This window comes from Peromyscus maniculatus, chromosome 3, assembly GCF_049852395.1.
Source record: "Peromyscus maniculatus bairdii isolate BWxNUB_F1_BW_parent chromosome 3, HU_Pman_BW_mat_3.1, whole genome shotgun sequence".
Lineage (NCBI taxonomy): Eukaryota > Metazoa > Chordata > Mammalia > Rodentia > Cricetidae > Peromyscus > Peromyscus maniculatus.
The window spans coordinates 65,417,200-65,433,884 of NC_134854.1; the positions used below are offsets into that span (position 1 = coordinate 65,417,200).

General features: G+C 42.7%; 1 protein-coding gene and 5 non-coding genes across 6 annotated transcripts in view; 3 read left to right on the top strand and 3 right to left on the bottom strand.

The window, feature by feature from the left end:
* Window positions 1-16,685, bottom strand: part of Znf746 (zinc finger protein 746) — a 279,080-nt gene that overhangs the window by 224,655 nt on the left and 37,740 nt on the right. The window lies entirely within an intron of this gene.
* Window positions 111-182, bottom strand: Trnac-gca (transfer RNA cysteine (anticodon GCA)). The gene has a single exon. It is a non-coding gene; the product is annotated as a tRNA-Cys (tRNA).
* On the top strand, window positions 4,242-4,313 carry Trnac-gca (transfer RNA cysteine (anticodon GCA)). The gene has a single exon. It is a non-coding gene; the product is annotated as a tRNA-Cys (tRNA).
* Window positions 5,222-5,293, top strand: Trnac-gca (transfer RNA cysteine (anticodon GCA)). The gene has a single exon. It is a non-coding gene; the product is annotated as a tRNA-Cys (tRNA).
* Trnac-gca (transfer RNA cysteine (anticodon GCA)) lies at window positions 11,405-11,476 on the bottom strand. The gene has a single exon. It is a non-coding gene; the product is annotated as a tRNA-Cys (tRNA).
* Trnac-gca (transfer RNA cysteine (anticodon GCA)) lies at window positions 15,948-16,019 on the top strand. The gene has a single exon. It is a non-coding gene; the product is annotated as a tRNA-Cys (tRNA).

Genomic DNA, 16,685 nt, shown 5'->3' on the forward strand with positions numbered 1-16,685 from the left:
GCATGCAAGCATTGCTTCTAGAAACTTCAGCTAATGAAGACTTTCTAAGTCCATGGTTGGCCTCCCTAAGACGAACCTGGTAAGTCAGTAACCAGAATCCAGCATAAATAAGGGGGCACCTGGATTTGAACCAGGGACCTCTTGATCTGCAGTCAAATGCTCTACCCCTGAGCTATACCCCCACTGGTACCAGTGTACCCAGTTAATAAATTTTAACTGTGTGGTAATATGGTTTGACTATAAAGTTAAATTACAGATCTTCTCAGACCTACTTTCCAAAAGTAGTCAGACCTGACTGGTGAGATGCCTTCTCAGCTCTGCAGCTTTCCTGGCCCATCCTTCATCAGCACCATCAGTCAAGGAAATGGAGAGGAGCAGGAGGAAATGCAGACCTGAGCCCATTTCACACTGCTGTCCTGGGTTAGCTCCTGAGCTGGCCAAGTGCCTTCCACCTGGGCCCCCAGACTCCCCTCCCCTCCTTCCCTGAAGACAGAATGGCTGCCTCTCAGAGCCTCTCACAGTGCCCTAACCTGCACCATCAGCAGCAACACTGCAGGATCCCTCTCTCCTGGTACAGCAGCTGAGCCAGGCTTTAGCCTTTGAGGATGAAGCAAGTGAGCAGTGGGCTCTGGAGGGGAAGAAGCTCACGTGGGAAATGTCTGCCCCACACAGACAGCCTGGTTCTGGGATTTGTCTATTGGGGGAGTTTCGTTTGTGTTGCATGATCTGAGACTGCCCTTGAATCAGACCTTGGTTTGAGGGCAGAGTCCACACTAAGATGGCCAGATTGGACCCTAGAGCTTTCTGGCCACAGTGAGACACTCCTCCAACCAGACCACACCTTCTCCAACAAGGCCACACCTACTCATAATGTCATTCCCTTTGATGGCATTTTCTTTCAAACCACCACATTCCGCTCTCTGGCCCCCACAGACTTGTAGCAATATATTAATACAAAAATGCATTTAGTCCAAGTTCAATGGTCTCCATAGTCTACCACAGTTTCAACAATGTTTAAAGATCCAAAGTTCAAAGTCTCTTCTGAGATTTAAGCATTCTCTCAACTGTAATCCCTTATAAAATCAGAATAAAAAAAATCATGTACTTTCATAATGTCACATGATATACATTACTGTTCAAAAACATAGGCAAAGGAGAATACCAAGGAAATACTGGACCAAAGCAAGACCAAAAACCAGCTGGGTTAACTTCAAACTCTGTATCTCCATGTCTGATATCAAAATGCTCTTCAGATCTCCAACTCCTTTCAGCTTTGTTGACTGTAATACACTTCTTTTTCTTGGGCTGGTTCCACTCCCTGTTAGCAGCTTTCCTCAGCAGTAATGCCACAGCTCTGGCATCTCCACTTCACAGGGTCTACAAGACAATCTAGGCTTCAACTTCACAGCTGCATGCAATGGCCTTTCTAGACTTGATTCAGGGACACATCTGACACATCCCAGGCTTCAGTGCCTATGGAAGTTCCCATAAGGCTTTTCTTCTTTTTAAAAAAAATTGTTCATTTAATTAACATTCTTTTCATTTATTTTAGATACTGACCACATTTTCCCTTCCTTGTCTCCTCTTGTTCCCTCTCCCCCACTCCCTTCTCCCCTGTTCCCCATGTACTCCTCATCCATCTTCATTCAGAAAGGTGCAGGGCTTCTATGGACTTGAACAAAGCCTGACAAGTCAAGTTGAGGTAGGACTGAGCTCCTCCCCCTGCATAAAGGCTAGGCGAGGTAATCCAGCATGGGGAACTGATTCGCAAAGCCTGTTCCTAAAGCCAGGACTATGTGGAGGAAGCTGCCAAGTTCTGCTGCTTGCTGTGGATAGAACATGGCCCCCTCATTCACTTATCAGCTTTCTGTTTTCCATAGTTTCCTTCACTGCCTAAGTTTGGCTGTCCTTGAACTTGCTCTGTAGACCAGGCTGGCCTCAGACTTGGAGATCTGCCTGCCACTGCCTTAAGAGTGCTGGGATTAAGGCATGCACCACCACACCCAGCTCTAAGCCTTTCTTTATTTCCTTTTCACAAGTTTGAAACTTAGCTAGGTCGAACCTTGCACTGAGGTCACCACACCCTTTATTCCATTTCTAATTATGCTTATCTCCTTGAACACAGGATTTAGCTCTATTCCACTTCCTGATGCCCCTTTCCTCAATGTATACTTTTTAATTTTTATTTGCTCATCTTACTCTTTTTTATTATAAATCTTCATCAGAGTTAACACTAATAACCACACAATAGAGTCTATACTAGGCTGTTTTGAGATTTCCTCTGCTAACAGAATTAACCTAAAACTCTTCACTTTAGCCTCAGGCAGACTCTTTGGACAAGGGCAAAAAAGCAGCCACATTCATCACTAAAATATGACAAGATCAGTCTCTAGGCCACATATTAATATTCTTCTCTTCTGAAACCTCTTGAGACAGGCCCCCACAGTTCAAGTAAGTCTTAGGATCACTGTCTTCCTCCTACTAGTCTGGCCCATTAAGCAGTGCTTAAAGCATTCCACTGCTTTCCAAACACAAATGACCAAAGCCCATAATACTCCAAACACAAACATTGTCTAGCCTATCACAGCAATACCCCACTCCTGGTACCAACTAGTGTCTTAATTAGGGTTTCTACTGTTGCGAAGAGACACTATGACCACAGAAACTGTTATAAAGGGAAACATTTAATTGGGGTGGCTCAGTTGGAGTTCGGAGGTTCAGTCCATTACCATCATGCTGTGACATAGTGGTTTGCAGACAAACATGGTGCTGGAGAGGTAGCTGAGAGTTCTTATGTCTTGACTCAGAGGTAACAGGAAGTGGTTTGTCTCACTGGGTATGGGTTGAACATATATGAGACCTCAAAGTCCAACTCTACAGTGAGAGAATTCCTCCAACAAGACCACATCTACTCCAACAAGGCTACACCTCCTAAGAGTGGCATTCCCTTTAGGGGCAATTTTCTTTCAAATCACTACAGGTATCTTCCCAAAGGATTCTCCATCTTGGAAGAGATATACTTGCTCATCGTTTTCATTGCTGCTCTGTTCATACTAGTCAGAAGTTTGGAACAGCCTCTTTAGATGTCCATCAACTAATAAATGAATAATGAAAATGTGGTACTTTTATACAATGGATATTATTCAGTATTTAAGAAAAATACAGTTTTGAAAATCTCAGGAAAATGGACGGAAATAGAAACAATTAACCTGAGTGAGGTTCAAAGAACCAAAAAGGCAAATATAGCATGTCTTCACTTATATGTGGATGTAAGCTTTCACAAATTTGATCAGTGGATTACAACCCAAATAACCACAGGGTTAGGTATCAGTTAAGGGACCAAAAGGAAGGAAAAAAATCTTTAAAAGAATGGACAATAGAATACAGTTTTAAAGAGATAAGAGGAAAATTGGAATAACCAGATATAAATAAGGAGGAGGAGAGATGAGGGAAGGGAAGGAACATGGGGAGGGACACTAACGCCGGTCCTAAAAACTATACAGAGACCAGCTACTTTAGAGGCCTCCTAAAATAAATACCTTTATGAAAGGAATTTAAATACAGGGAAGTAAAACCTCCAGAGCCAGGAATGGGTTATATCTTGTTCAATTGGTGGCCAAAGGGGTCCCATGGAACCTCCTGGAAAAAACATTACCAGATATTCCCCAGACTATTATTGATTGATTTCTACAACCTGATGGTACAGACCTCTTGCTGAGGACATATCATATTTCTTTACATTAATTTCATTGATTTTTGAGAATTTCATATAACCTAATTGATCATATTCACCTTCAACTCTTGCTTTAAAGCCTCTAACAGATCCTTCCAACATTTATACCCCCAAGTTGTCTCCTTCAATTTGTGCTATGCACTTGTGTCTGGGTGTGGGGCCGTTTACAGGAACATCAGCGATTTACCAGGAGCTATACTCTTAGAGGAAACTATTATCCCTCAGCAGAAACTACAAATTGCTTAAACACAAGTCTTGAGCTTGCTTGGCTTCTACAGGTGGGTGTGGAGGATGAGCTGAATGCAGACTTCTGACATTAGTGCTTCTTATCAGCTGCGAACTAGTATAGGCTGGTGCTGGTCATGAGGAGGTGGCATGCAGGTGTGCAGTTGGCTCAGGGCTGGGCATCACAGGAAGAAGCAGATGACAGCAGAATACTAGCAAGGACACATGTCAGGGAGTGAACACATGGGTTCAGAGATGTATATCAGATATATGTAAAGCAGATGGGGGCATAGCTCAGGGGTAGAGCATTTGACTGCAGATCAAGAGGTCCCTGGTTCAAATCCGGGTGCCCCCTTCCTAGTGTCTCTTTTGGATACAAGAGACCAAATCTGAAGTATTGGTTAACACAGAGCTGACTAATGCACTGTGTTCCCTTTGCTCTGTCTTCTGCTCAGGCCTGCTCCCTGTTCTCTTCTCTGTGAGAAGCTAGTACAAGATTCATTGTGAGACCCATGCAGATGACACTCATGTTATGGCACATGCTGGCCTCCACATTTCTGTGTGGCTCAGTCAGTGCAGGAAGTCATCACAGAGGAGTCCTAGGAAGATGAGAGTGTGATTCTTCCTCTGGCAACTTTCCATAGTCAATCCCACAGGAATTCACTCCTGAGCCCCCATAAAGTACACTCCTTACATGCTGTTCCCCCCTAGCCTGTGCTTTGGCTTCTGCTACTTCTGAGGAAAGACTTGGATCCATGAATTTGTCTCCTATTTAGACTAAGACTCTGAGGAAAAGGGGAATGGCTGACCTCACTTTGTATCCTTAGCATGGCTGATATTGACCAGAACATAGGAAGCCCCATGGGTGTTTATTGAGTTAATAAATAAGGGAGGAAAGTAAAGGGCACCCTCCTGATATCTTTGAGTACAGATAAGTTGTCTATGAGCAAAAGTTTTGGAACATTGAAAACCCAGAATCATCAGCTCTTCTCTTGGCCACTTAAGGAAAATTGAGTGTAAACTTAAAGATAACACCACAGTTAAGCATCCTTTACAGGACCAAAGCTGATGTCTTTAGCAAAACTGAGGGAGAGGACATTGAGATGGGCTGACTAAGGTTGGAGAGAAGGGTGGAGGGCAGACTTTAAGAGAAAAATCTTGCCAGGTCAAGATCATTAGGAGGAACCAGTTGAAAGTGAAGGAAGCCTGGGTGTGGTGCCAAAGTAGGAGAGATGCTAATGAGAGGTTACCTTACCTATAAGTGGGGGTATAGCTCAGGGGTAGAGCATTTGACTGCAGATCAAGAGGTCCCTGGTTCAAATCCAGGTGCTCCCTTGCTTAAATATGATTTTGGTTAATAATTTACCATATGTGCCTTGAGAAGGACATCAGTAACGCAAGGAAGTCTCCATTAGTTGAGGTTTATTGAATAAACTCCAGAGCCTCCCACTCTGGGTGGCATAATACAGAATAATTTGATGACCTATGAGAGGAAGACTTAGCCTCTTAACAGAACTCTCACCCAAGGGCCCAAACACTCATGACTCTGAATCCACACTCTACCCCAATTACCACGATGACCAGAAACAGAAAATGATGGAAGGAAAATACAAGAAGATTTACCATCAAGGAAGATATGGACTTCCATCAGGCCTGGTAGGCTACAGTGACCAGAATGCGGGAGAAGGTCGTCTTTGTTCTGGTTTCTGAGGCTATAAGTAGAGTCATTTTGTCACATATCCCTGAGGACTTCTAATCCTTGGACAGAGGATTTGTAGGCTGAGAAAAAAAAAAACAGAATCTAGTCTCTTGCAACACCAATGAAAACCAGAGACACAAGACCACCGTGCATTGATTGGGAACAGGTAAGGCCCCATCTCTGGACTAGGCAGACCAGGTCCCTAGTCCATAGGCCCCTGGAGGACACATTCTCTGCCTCTCCCCCAAGCCATTGGAGTCCCAGGGACCAGCCAGCTGCCTCTTCCCTCAACCTTTCTCACAGCAGTTTCTTGCCAAGTAAACAGCCCCCTGTGATACCAGTGAAAACCAGAGACATAAGCCCAACCTGCACTGACTGGTACCGGAAAACAGGTCCCACCCTGCAGCAATTGGGAATAGCTGCTCCCTGAGACAGAGCCCACTGGTGCCCATTGGACTAAGATCTGCTCCTTGAGACACAAATCTATCAGAACTGATTGACCCAAAGACCAGGATTAGACCAAGAGCTCCCATTAGACCAAGAATATCAATCAAACCAAAAGAGGCTTCCTCAGACACAGACACCACTTGCACAGAGTGGAGGAAGAAATGGGTGATCGCCAGTGCAAAAATAGAGTCAACAATATAAAGACCAACATGGTACCATCAGAACCTAGTGGTGCTACATCAGCAAGACCTGAACATCCCAAAGCAGAAGAAGCAGAAGAAATAGACCTTAAAATTGACTTTAACAAGATGACAGAGGCCTTTAAAGAGAAAATGAAAACCACTCTTCAAGAATTCAAAAGGACAAAAAAATTGGAAGAAATCAATAAATCCCTTAAAGAAAGCCAAGAAAAAGCAATTGGACAGGTGAATGAAACAGTCCAAGATTTGAAAACTGAAATAGAGGCAATAAATAAGACACAAATGTAGCTGAAGGTTTCCTGTGTCCTGGCCTGCCAGCAGTTGGGACAAATCTCTCCCACTTGCATCCCCCAAGTAAACACACAGAGACTTATATTACTTATAAACTGTATGGCTGTGGCAGGCTTCTTGCTATCTGTTCTTATATCTTAAATTAACTCATTTCTATTAATCCATACCTTACCATATGGATCATGGCTTACCAGTATCTTACATCATGCTTCACCTTATGGCATCTGGCAGCATCTTGCTGCCTCAGCCTTCCACCTTCCAGAATTCTCCTCCCTCTTTATCCCACCTACACTATACTTCCTGCCTGGCTACTGGCCAATCAGAGTTTTATTTTTCAATTGGGAATGACATTACATACTTATCACAGGGATAATCCACCAAGATATAGTCTCAATTCTGAACATTTATGCTCCAAATACAAGGGCACACACATTTGTAAAAGAAACACTATTAAAGCTTAAATCGTACATCAACCCCACATACTTTAGTGGCAGATTTCAACACACCACACTCCTCACTGGACAGATCTTACAGACTGAAACTTAACAAAGAAATAAGGGACCTAACAGAAGTTATGACTCAAATGGACTTAATAGATATCTACAGAACATTCCACCCTAACACAAAAGAATATACCTCCTTCTCAGCACATCAATGGAACCTTCTCTAAAATCGACCACATGCTCAGTCACAAAGCAAATCTCAACAGACACAAAGAAATTGGAATAACCTCCTGTATTTTATTGGACCACCATGGCTTAAAGTTAGATTTCAACAACTACAAAATTTACAGAAAGCCTACAATCTCAGGGAAACTGAACAATGACCAAATGGATCACCAATGGGTCAAGGAAGAAATAAAGAAAGAAATTAAAGATTTACTAGAATTCAATGAAAATGAACGTACAATATACCCAAACTTATGGGACACTATGAAAGCAGTGCTAAGAAGAAAATTCATACCACTAAATACCCACATAAAGAAGATGGATAAATCTCACACTAGTGACTTAACAGCACACCTGAAAGCTCTAGAACAAGAAGAAGCAAACTTACCCAGGAGGAATCCACGCCAGAAAATAATTAAATTGAGGGCTGAAATCAATGGAATAAAAACAAAAAGAACAATACAAAGAATCAATAAAACAAAGAGTTGGTTCTTTGAAAAAAATCAACAAGATAGACAATCCCTTATCCAAATTAAGCAAAAGGCAGAGAGAAAGCATCCAAATCAACAAAATCAGAAATGAAAAGGGAGACATAACAACAGACATTGAGGAAATCGAGAGAATCATCAGGTCATACTTCAAAAACCTGTACTTCACAAAATTGGAAAATCTGAAAGAAATGGACACTTTTCTGGATAGGTACCACATACCAAAGTTAAATCAAGACCAGATAAACTATTTAAATAGATCAATAACCCCTAAGGAAATAGAAATAGTCGTTAAAAGTCTCCCAACCAAAAAATCCCAGGATCAGATCATTTCAGTGCAGAATTCTACCAGATTGTCAAAGAAGAGCTAATTACAATACTTTTTAAAATCTTCCACACAATAGAAACAGAAGGAACATTACAAAATTCCTTTCATGAGGCTACAGTTACCCTGATTCCCAAACCACACAAAGATGCAACAAAGAAAGAGAATTACAGACCAATCTCCCTCATGAGCATTGATGCAAAAATACTCAATCAAATATTGGCAAACCGAAGCCAAGAAAAAAATGAAAAAATTATCCACCATGATCAAGTAGGCTTCATTCTAGGGATGCAAGGCTGGTTCAACTTATGAAAGTCCGTAAATGTAATAAACAAACTGAAAGAAAAAAAAAAACCAAATGACCATCTCATTAGATACTGAAAAGGTTGAGAAAATCTAACACTCTTTCATGATAAAGGTCTTAGAGAGATCATGAATACAAGCAACATAACTAAACATAATAAAGACAATTGACAGCAAGCCAACATTAAATTAAATGGAGAGAAACTCAAAGCAATTCCACTAAAATAAGGAACAAGACAAGGCTGTCCACTCTCCCCATATTGATTCAATATTGTACTTGAAGTTCTAGCTAGAGCAATTACACAACAAAAAGGAGACCAAAGGGATAGAAATTGGAAAGGAAGAAGTCAAACTTTCACTATTTGCAGATGAGATGATAATGTACATAAGTGACTCCAAAAATCCTACCAGGGAACTCCTATAGCTGATAAACGCCTTCAGTAATGTGGCAGAATAGAAGATTAACTAAAAAAAATCGGTAGCCTTCCTATGTACAAATAATAAACAGCCATATACACAAAATTAAGAAAAAGCTGAAGGACATGTTGGGGCTGCACAGTATGGAGAGTGGGACCCACTGACCCACTGACTCTGCATCAGAACTCCTGGACAGCCTCTGATTCAGGACATCCCTCCACAGTGTGAGGGTATGGAGCCACTAATGAAGAACTTCTGAAATAGACACGGGTCATTAACCATCGATGGGACCTCACTTATGATTGATATCTGATGTTCCCAAAGACACTGACAGCGTCCTAGGAAGGACAGTGTTGGAGTTGACTAGTAAGCAGACACTAATGAGAGATGCCAATTTTAGGCTTTCAAATGAAGGGAAACAGCAATAGGAAGCACCTGGGTTTGAACTCAGAACCTTAGCCTGCTGTCAAACATTCTATTATGTGTTGTACTCCCATGACTTGAGAGAGAGTATTCTCAGTATTTCACCTTGTTGCCATGCCTGTGAATCCCATAACATAGGTACATTTTATTAAAGCACACTCAGTCCCCCAGAGGCCCCTCATTTATCTCAAAGATTCTTTTCCATCAGGAAATATAATGTGAATTCCTATAATAAGCCAGAGACTCTGCCTTCTCCACCGTCAGTACCTGATGGGTGTGGGAATCATGCTTGTCAACAGAGTTCCCACAGGAAAACTTTTCCCACAGGAAAATCATAAAGGTCCAAATAATTTCATCCCATTTTTTAAAAGCCATGGTCACAATGCAGCTCAGTCATTGGTGCATTTCTGGACACATGGGACTTTTGTGGGACAATCTTCTTTTTTGTGGAAGCTCTTTCCCATCTAACAGAATTTCCCGTGTAACACTTTAACCAAATCATCCTTCACAAAAGGGATCCAAGCCACACAGCCAGGGATTATGTAACTAGAAGATGCTGGATTCTCTTCCTATCTTGCACTGATCTAGTCAAAGCCTCCTGCCATGGAGAGACATCAGCTTCACTTTCCCAACTATCTGCCATTGCCTCTGAATTCTCTTCATAACCAGTCAGTTCTTATAGGCAGTCAAATACTGCTCATAGAATCAGTGGCAAAAGCAGCCTGTCATAAATTGCTCATACAGATATTTACTCATTCATATATATATTCATATATATATGTATATATATATGAATGAGTATGTATATGAATGAGTATATATATATACATATATATATGGGTAAATACACATATGAATATATATATATTTGGTTTTTTGAGACAGGGTTTTTCTGTGTAGCTTTGGTGCCCGTCCTGAATCTCCTTCTGTAGACCAGGCTGGCCTTGAACTCACAGAGATATGCCTGGCTCTTTCTCCTAAGTGTTGGGATCAGAGGGGTGCACCACCACAGCCAAGCACAAGTATATATTTTTATGCCTTTGGGTCACCAGGACCGCCATTCCACCCATGCTCAAGTATTCCCTCACCATCTTTCCAGCAGTGAGCACCCTGCAGGGCCTGTGCTTTGGAATCAAACAAGACAACCCAGTGGACATTTGGGTGACATCCTAATGCTGCCAGACTTACAAACGGAACACTTCACCTTCCTAATCAGAGAGCACTACTCTGCTGGCATCTCTTCAACACCTGACAGGAGTGAGTTAGTGACTAAAAAGTTCAGAAACCTCTGCTGATGTCCTGTCCCTCCTGGAGTCTTTGCCCACAGGCAGTGTTTGTGCAGGCTGACACAGCCTCAGATTCTGACCCTCCCCCACCCCATCTCAGCCTGCCAGGAGAGTCTTGGAATGCAGAATGCAGTCCATCACTCCATGGGCAGCTCTGGACAACACTGAGACCAATGCTCATTAAGAGGGGACACTGGAGGAGGGTATGTTCTAGCCTCATTTCTGCTGTTGTGATAAAATGACCAGGCCAGAGGCAAGTGAGGGAAAGGGTTGGTGTTAGCTCTCAATTTCAGGACACAGTTCCTTATTTCAGGGAAGTCAAGGCAGCAGGGACTTTAAGCTGTTGGTCACATCACATCTACCATTAACAGCAGAGAAAAATAAGTGCACACATGCTTGTTACTGCTGAGCACACTTTCTACACTCACACAATCCATGATCCCTGCCTAGGGAAAACTGCTGTGTCTTCATACATCAATCCCATGACTTAATCATCAAGACAATCCCCAACTGACAGGAACACAGGCCAACGTGATCTAGACACTGTGTTCTTCATTGAGACTTTATTTCCATGTGATTATACTCTGTGTCAAATGGACTATTAAAACTTACTGTCCCTGTGAAGTTGAAGGAAAGAATACAGATGGGAAAAACAAGAAGGCAGAGAGAACTCAGCAAAGGTCATAGGTCAGCTGTGTGCATTGTACTAAGGCACTTTGTGGGTTCCAGCTTTTGGGCCAGTGAGTGATTATAGAGTCACTGAGAATGGAACCCATAGAAGTAAATGGGACATAGAAGCATTGCTTCTAGAAACTGCAGCTAATGAAGACTTTCTAACTTCATGCGTGGCCTCCCTAAGATGAACCTGGTAAGTCGGTAACCAGAATCCAGCATAAATAAGGGGGCACCTGGATTTGAACCAGGGACCTCTTGATCTGCAGTCAAATGCTCTACCCCTGAGCTATACCCCCACTGGTACCAGTGTGCCCAGTTAATAAATTTCATCTGTGTGGTGATATAGTCTGACTATAAAGTTAAATTACAGTTACACTCAGACCTACTTTCCAGAAGCAGCCAGACCTGACTGGTGAGATGCCTTCCTCAGCTCTGCAGCTTTCCAGGCCCATCCTTCATCAGCACCATCAGCCGAGGAAATGGAGAGGAGCAGGAGGAAATGCAGACCTGAGCCCATTTCACACTGCTGTCCCGGGTTAGCTCCTGAGCTGGCCAAGTGCCTTCTTCCTGGGCCCCCAGACTCCCCTCCCCTCCTTCCCTGAAGACAGAATGGCTGCTTCTCAGAGCCTCTCACAGTGCCCTAACCTGCACTGTCAGCATCAACACTGCAGGATCCCTCTCTCCTGGTACAGCAGCTGAGCCAGGCTTTAGCCTTTGAAGATGAAGCAACTGAGCAGTGGGCCCTAAAGGGGAAGAAGCTCATGTGGGAAATGTCCACCCCACACAGACACCCTGCTTCTGGGATATGTCTGTTGGGGGAGCTTCATTTGTGCTGCATGATCTGAGACTGCCAATGGAATCAGACCTTTGTTTGAGGGCTGAGTCCACACTAAGATGGCCAGAGTGGACCCTAGAGTTTTCTGGCCACAGTGAGACACTCCTCCAACCAGACCACACCTTCTCCAACAAGGCCACACCTACTCATAGTGCCATTTCCCTTTGGTGGCATTTTCTTTCAAACCACCACATTCTGCTCTCTGGCCCCCACAGACTTGTAGCAATATATTAATACAAAAATGCATTTAGTCCAAGTTCAAAAGTCTCCATAGTCTACCAGAGTTTCAACAATGTTTAAATGTCCAAAGTTCAAAGTCTCTTCTGAGATTTATGCATTCTCTCAACTGTAATCCCTTATAAAATCAGAATTAAAATAATCATGTACTTTCATAATGTCACATGGTATACATTACTGTTCCAAAACATAGGCAAAGGAGAATACCAAGGAAATACAGGACCAAAGCAAGACCAAAAACCTGCTGGTTAACTTCAAACTCTGTATCTCCATGTCTGATATCAAAAAGCTCTTCAGATCTCCAACTCCTTTCAGCTTTGTTGACTGTAATACACTTCTTTTTCCTGGGCTGCTTCCACTCCCTGTTAGCAGCTTTCCTCAGCAGTAATGCCACAGCTCTGGAATCTCCAACTTCACAGGGTCTACAAGACAATCTAGGCTTCAACTTCACAGCTTTATGCAATGGCCTTTCTAGACTTGATTCAGGGACACCTCTGACACATGGCTGGCTTCAGTGCCTATGCTTAGTCATGGAGGAAGCTCCCATAAGGCTTTTCTTCTTTTAAAATATGTATTTATTTAATTAGCATTCTTTTCATTTATTTTAGATACCGACCACAGTTTCCCTTCCTTGTCTCCTCCTGTTCCCTCTCCCCCACTCCCTCCTCCCCTGCTCCCCATCCACTCCTCCTCCATCTCCATTCAGAAAGGTGCAGGGCTACTATGGACTTGAACAAAGCCTGACAAGTCAAGTTGAGGTAGTACTGAGCTCCTCCCCCTGCATAAAGGCTGGGCAAGGTAATCCAGCATGGGGAACTGGTTCCCAAAGCCTGTTCCTAAAGCCAGAACCATGTGGAGGAAGTTGACAAGTTCTGCTGTTTGCTGTGGATGGAACATGACCCCCTCATTCAGTTATCATCTTTCTGTTTTCCACGGTTTCCTTCACTGCCTAAGTTTGGCTGTCCTTGAACTTGCTCTGTAGAGCAGGCTGGCCTCAGACTCGGAGATCTGCCTGCTACTGCCTTGAGAGTGCTGGGATTAAAGGCATGCACCACCACTTCCAGCTCTAAGCTTTTCTTTATTTCCTTTTCACAAGTTTGAAACTTAGCTCTAGCTAGAATTTTCCTACATTGCCCACAGCACAAATCCTTGTCACCCGCCAGTCCCACATCTGCTTAGACCCAACCAAGTAAACAGAGAGATTTACATTGGTTACAAACTGTATGGCTGGGGCAGGCTTCTTGCTAACTGTTCTTATAGCTTAAATTAATCTATTTCTATAAATCTATACCGTGCCACGTGGCTCGTTGCTTACCAGCATCTTCACATGCTGCTTGTCATGGTGGCGGCTGGCAGTGACTCCTTTGCATTCCTGTTCTTTCTTTTCTCCTCTCTGTTAGTCCTGCCTATACTTCCTGCCTAGCCATTGGCCAATCAGTGTTTTATTTATTGACCAATCAGAGTAATTTGACATACAGACCATCCCACAGCACTTAGCTAGGTAGGACCTTACACTGAGGTCACCACACCCTTTATTCCATTTCTAATTATGTTTTTCTCCTTGAACACAGGATTTAGCTCTATTCCACTTCCTGGTGCCCCTTTCTTCAATCTGTACTTTTTAATTTTTATTTGCTCATCTTACTCTTTTTTATTATAAATCTTCATCAGAGTTAACATTAATAATCACAAACAAAGTCTGTAATAGGCTGTTTTGAGATTTCCTCTGCTAACAGAATTAATCTAAAACTCTTCACTTTAGCCTCAGGCAGACTCTTTGGACAAGGGCAAAAAAGCAGCCACATTCATCACCAAAATAAGACAAGACCAGTCTCTAGGCCACATATTAATATTCTTCTCTTCTGAAACCTCTTGAGTCAGGCCCCCACAGTTCAAATAAGTCTTAGGATCATTGTCTTTCTCCTACTAGTGTGGCCCATTAAGCAGTGCTTAAAGCATTCCACTGCTTTCCAAACACAAATGCCCAAAGCCCATAATACTCCAAACAAAAACATTGTCTAGCCTATCACAGTAATACCCTACTCCTGGTACCAACTTCTGTTTTAGTTAGGATTTCTACTGTTGCGAAGAGACTCCATGACCACAGAAACTCTTATAAATGGAAACATTTAATTGGGGTAGCTCAGTTAGAGTTCAGAGGTTCAGTCCATTACCATCATGCTGTGACATAGTGGTTTGCAGGCAAACATGGTGCTGGAGAGGAAGCTGAGAGTTCTTATGTCTTGACTCACAGGTAACAGGAAGTGGTTTGTCTCACTGGGTGTGTGCTGAACATATATGAGACCTCAAAGTCCAACTCTACAGTGAGAGAGTTCCTCCAACAAGACCACACCTACTCCAACAAGGCTACACCTCCTAATGGTGGCATTCCCTTTAGGGGCAATTTTCTTTCAAATCACTACAGGTATCTTCCCAAAGGATTCTCCATCTTAGCAGAGATATACTTGATCATCTGTTTTCATTGCTGCTCTGTTCATACTAGTCAGAAGTTTGGAACAGCCTCTTTAGATGTCTATCAACTGATAAATGGATAATGAAAATGTTCTACTTTTATACAATGGAATATTATTCAGTATTTAAGAAAAATATAGTTTTGAAAATCTCAGGAAAATGGACAGAAATAGAAACAATTAACCTGAGTGAGGTTCAAAGACCGAAAAGGCAAATATAGCATGTCTTCACTTACATGTGGATGTAAGCTTTCAAGAATTTGATCAGTGGATTACAACCCAAATAACCACAGGGTTAGGTACCAGTTAAGGGACCAAAAGGGAGGAAAAAATCTTTAAAGAATGGACAATAGAATACAGTCTTAAAGAGATAAGAGGGAAATTGGATTAACAAGATGTAAATAGGGAGGAGGAGGAGGAGGAGAGATGAGGGAAGGGAAGGAACATGGGGAGGGACACTAACACTGGTCCTAAAAACTATACAGAGACCAGCTACTTTAGAGGCCTCCTAAAATATATACCCTTATGAAAGGAATTTAAATACAGGGCAGTAAAACCTCCAGAGCCAGGAATGGGTTATATCTTGTTCAATTGGTGGCCAAACGGGTCCCATGGAACCTCCTGGAAAAAACATTACCAGATATTCCCAAGACTATTATTGGTTGCTTTCTACAACCTGATGGTACAGACCTCTTGCTGAGGACAAATCATATTTCTTTACATTATTTTCATTGATTTTTGAGAATTTCATATAACCTAATTGATCATATTCACCTTCAAATCCTGCTTTAAAGCCTCTAACAGATCCTTCCAACATTTATACCCCCAAGTTGTCTCCTTCAATTTGTGCTATGCACTTGTGTCTGGGTGTGGGGCCATTTACAGGAACATCAGCCATTTACCAAGAGCTATACTCTTAGAGGAAACTATTATCCCTCCCCAGAAACTACAAATTGCTTAACACACAAGCCTTGAGTTTGCTTGGTTTCAACAGGTGAGTGTGGAGGATGAGCTGAATGCAGACTTCTGACTTTAGTGCTTCTTCTCAGCTGCGAACTAGAATAGGCTGGTGCTGGTCATGAGGAGGTGGCACACAGGTGTGCAGTTATCTCAGGACTGGGCTTCACAGGAAAAAGCAGATGACAGCAGAGTACTAGCAAGTACACATGTCAAGGAGTGAACACATGGGTTCAGAGATGTATGTCAGATATATGTAAAGCAGATGGGGGCATAGCTCAGGGGTAGAGCATTTGACTGCAGATCAAGAGGTCCCTGGTTCGAATCCGGGTGCCCCCTTCCTAGTGTCTCTTTTAGATACAAGAGACCTAATCTGAAGTATTGGTTAACACAAAGCTGACTAATGCACTGTGTTCCCTGTGCTCTGTATTCTGCTCAGGCCTGGTCCCTCTTCTCCTCTCTGAGAGAGGCTAGTACATTGTGAGACCCACCCAAGTGACACTCATGTTGTTACACATGCTGGCCTCCAAATTTCTGTATGGCTCAGTCAGTGCAGGAAGTCATCACGGAGGAGTCCTAGGAAGATGAGAGTGTGATTCTTCCTCTGGCAACTTTTCATAGTCAATCCCTCAGGAATTCACTCCTGAGCCCCCATAAAGTACACTCCTTACATGCTGTTCCCCCCTAGCCTGTGCTTTGGCTTCTGCTACTTCTGGGGAAAGACTTGGATCCATGAATTTGTCTCCTATTTAGACTAAGACTCTGAGGAAAAGGGGAATGGCTGACCTCACTTTGTATCCTCAGCATGGCTGATAGTGACCAGAACATAGGAAGCCCCATGTGTGTTTATTGAGTGAATAAATAATGGAGGGAAGTAAAGGGCACCCTCCTGATATCTTTGAGTACAGATAAGTTGTCTATGAGCAAAAGTTTTGGAACAATGAAAATCCAGAACCATCAGCTCTTGTCTTGGCCACTTAAGGAAAACTGAGTGTAAACGTAAGG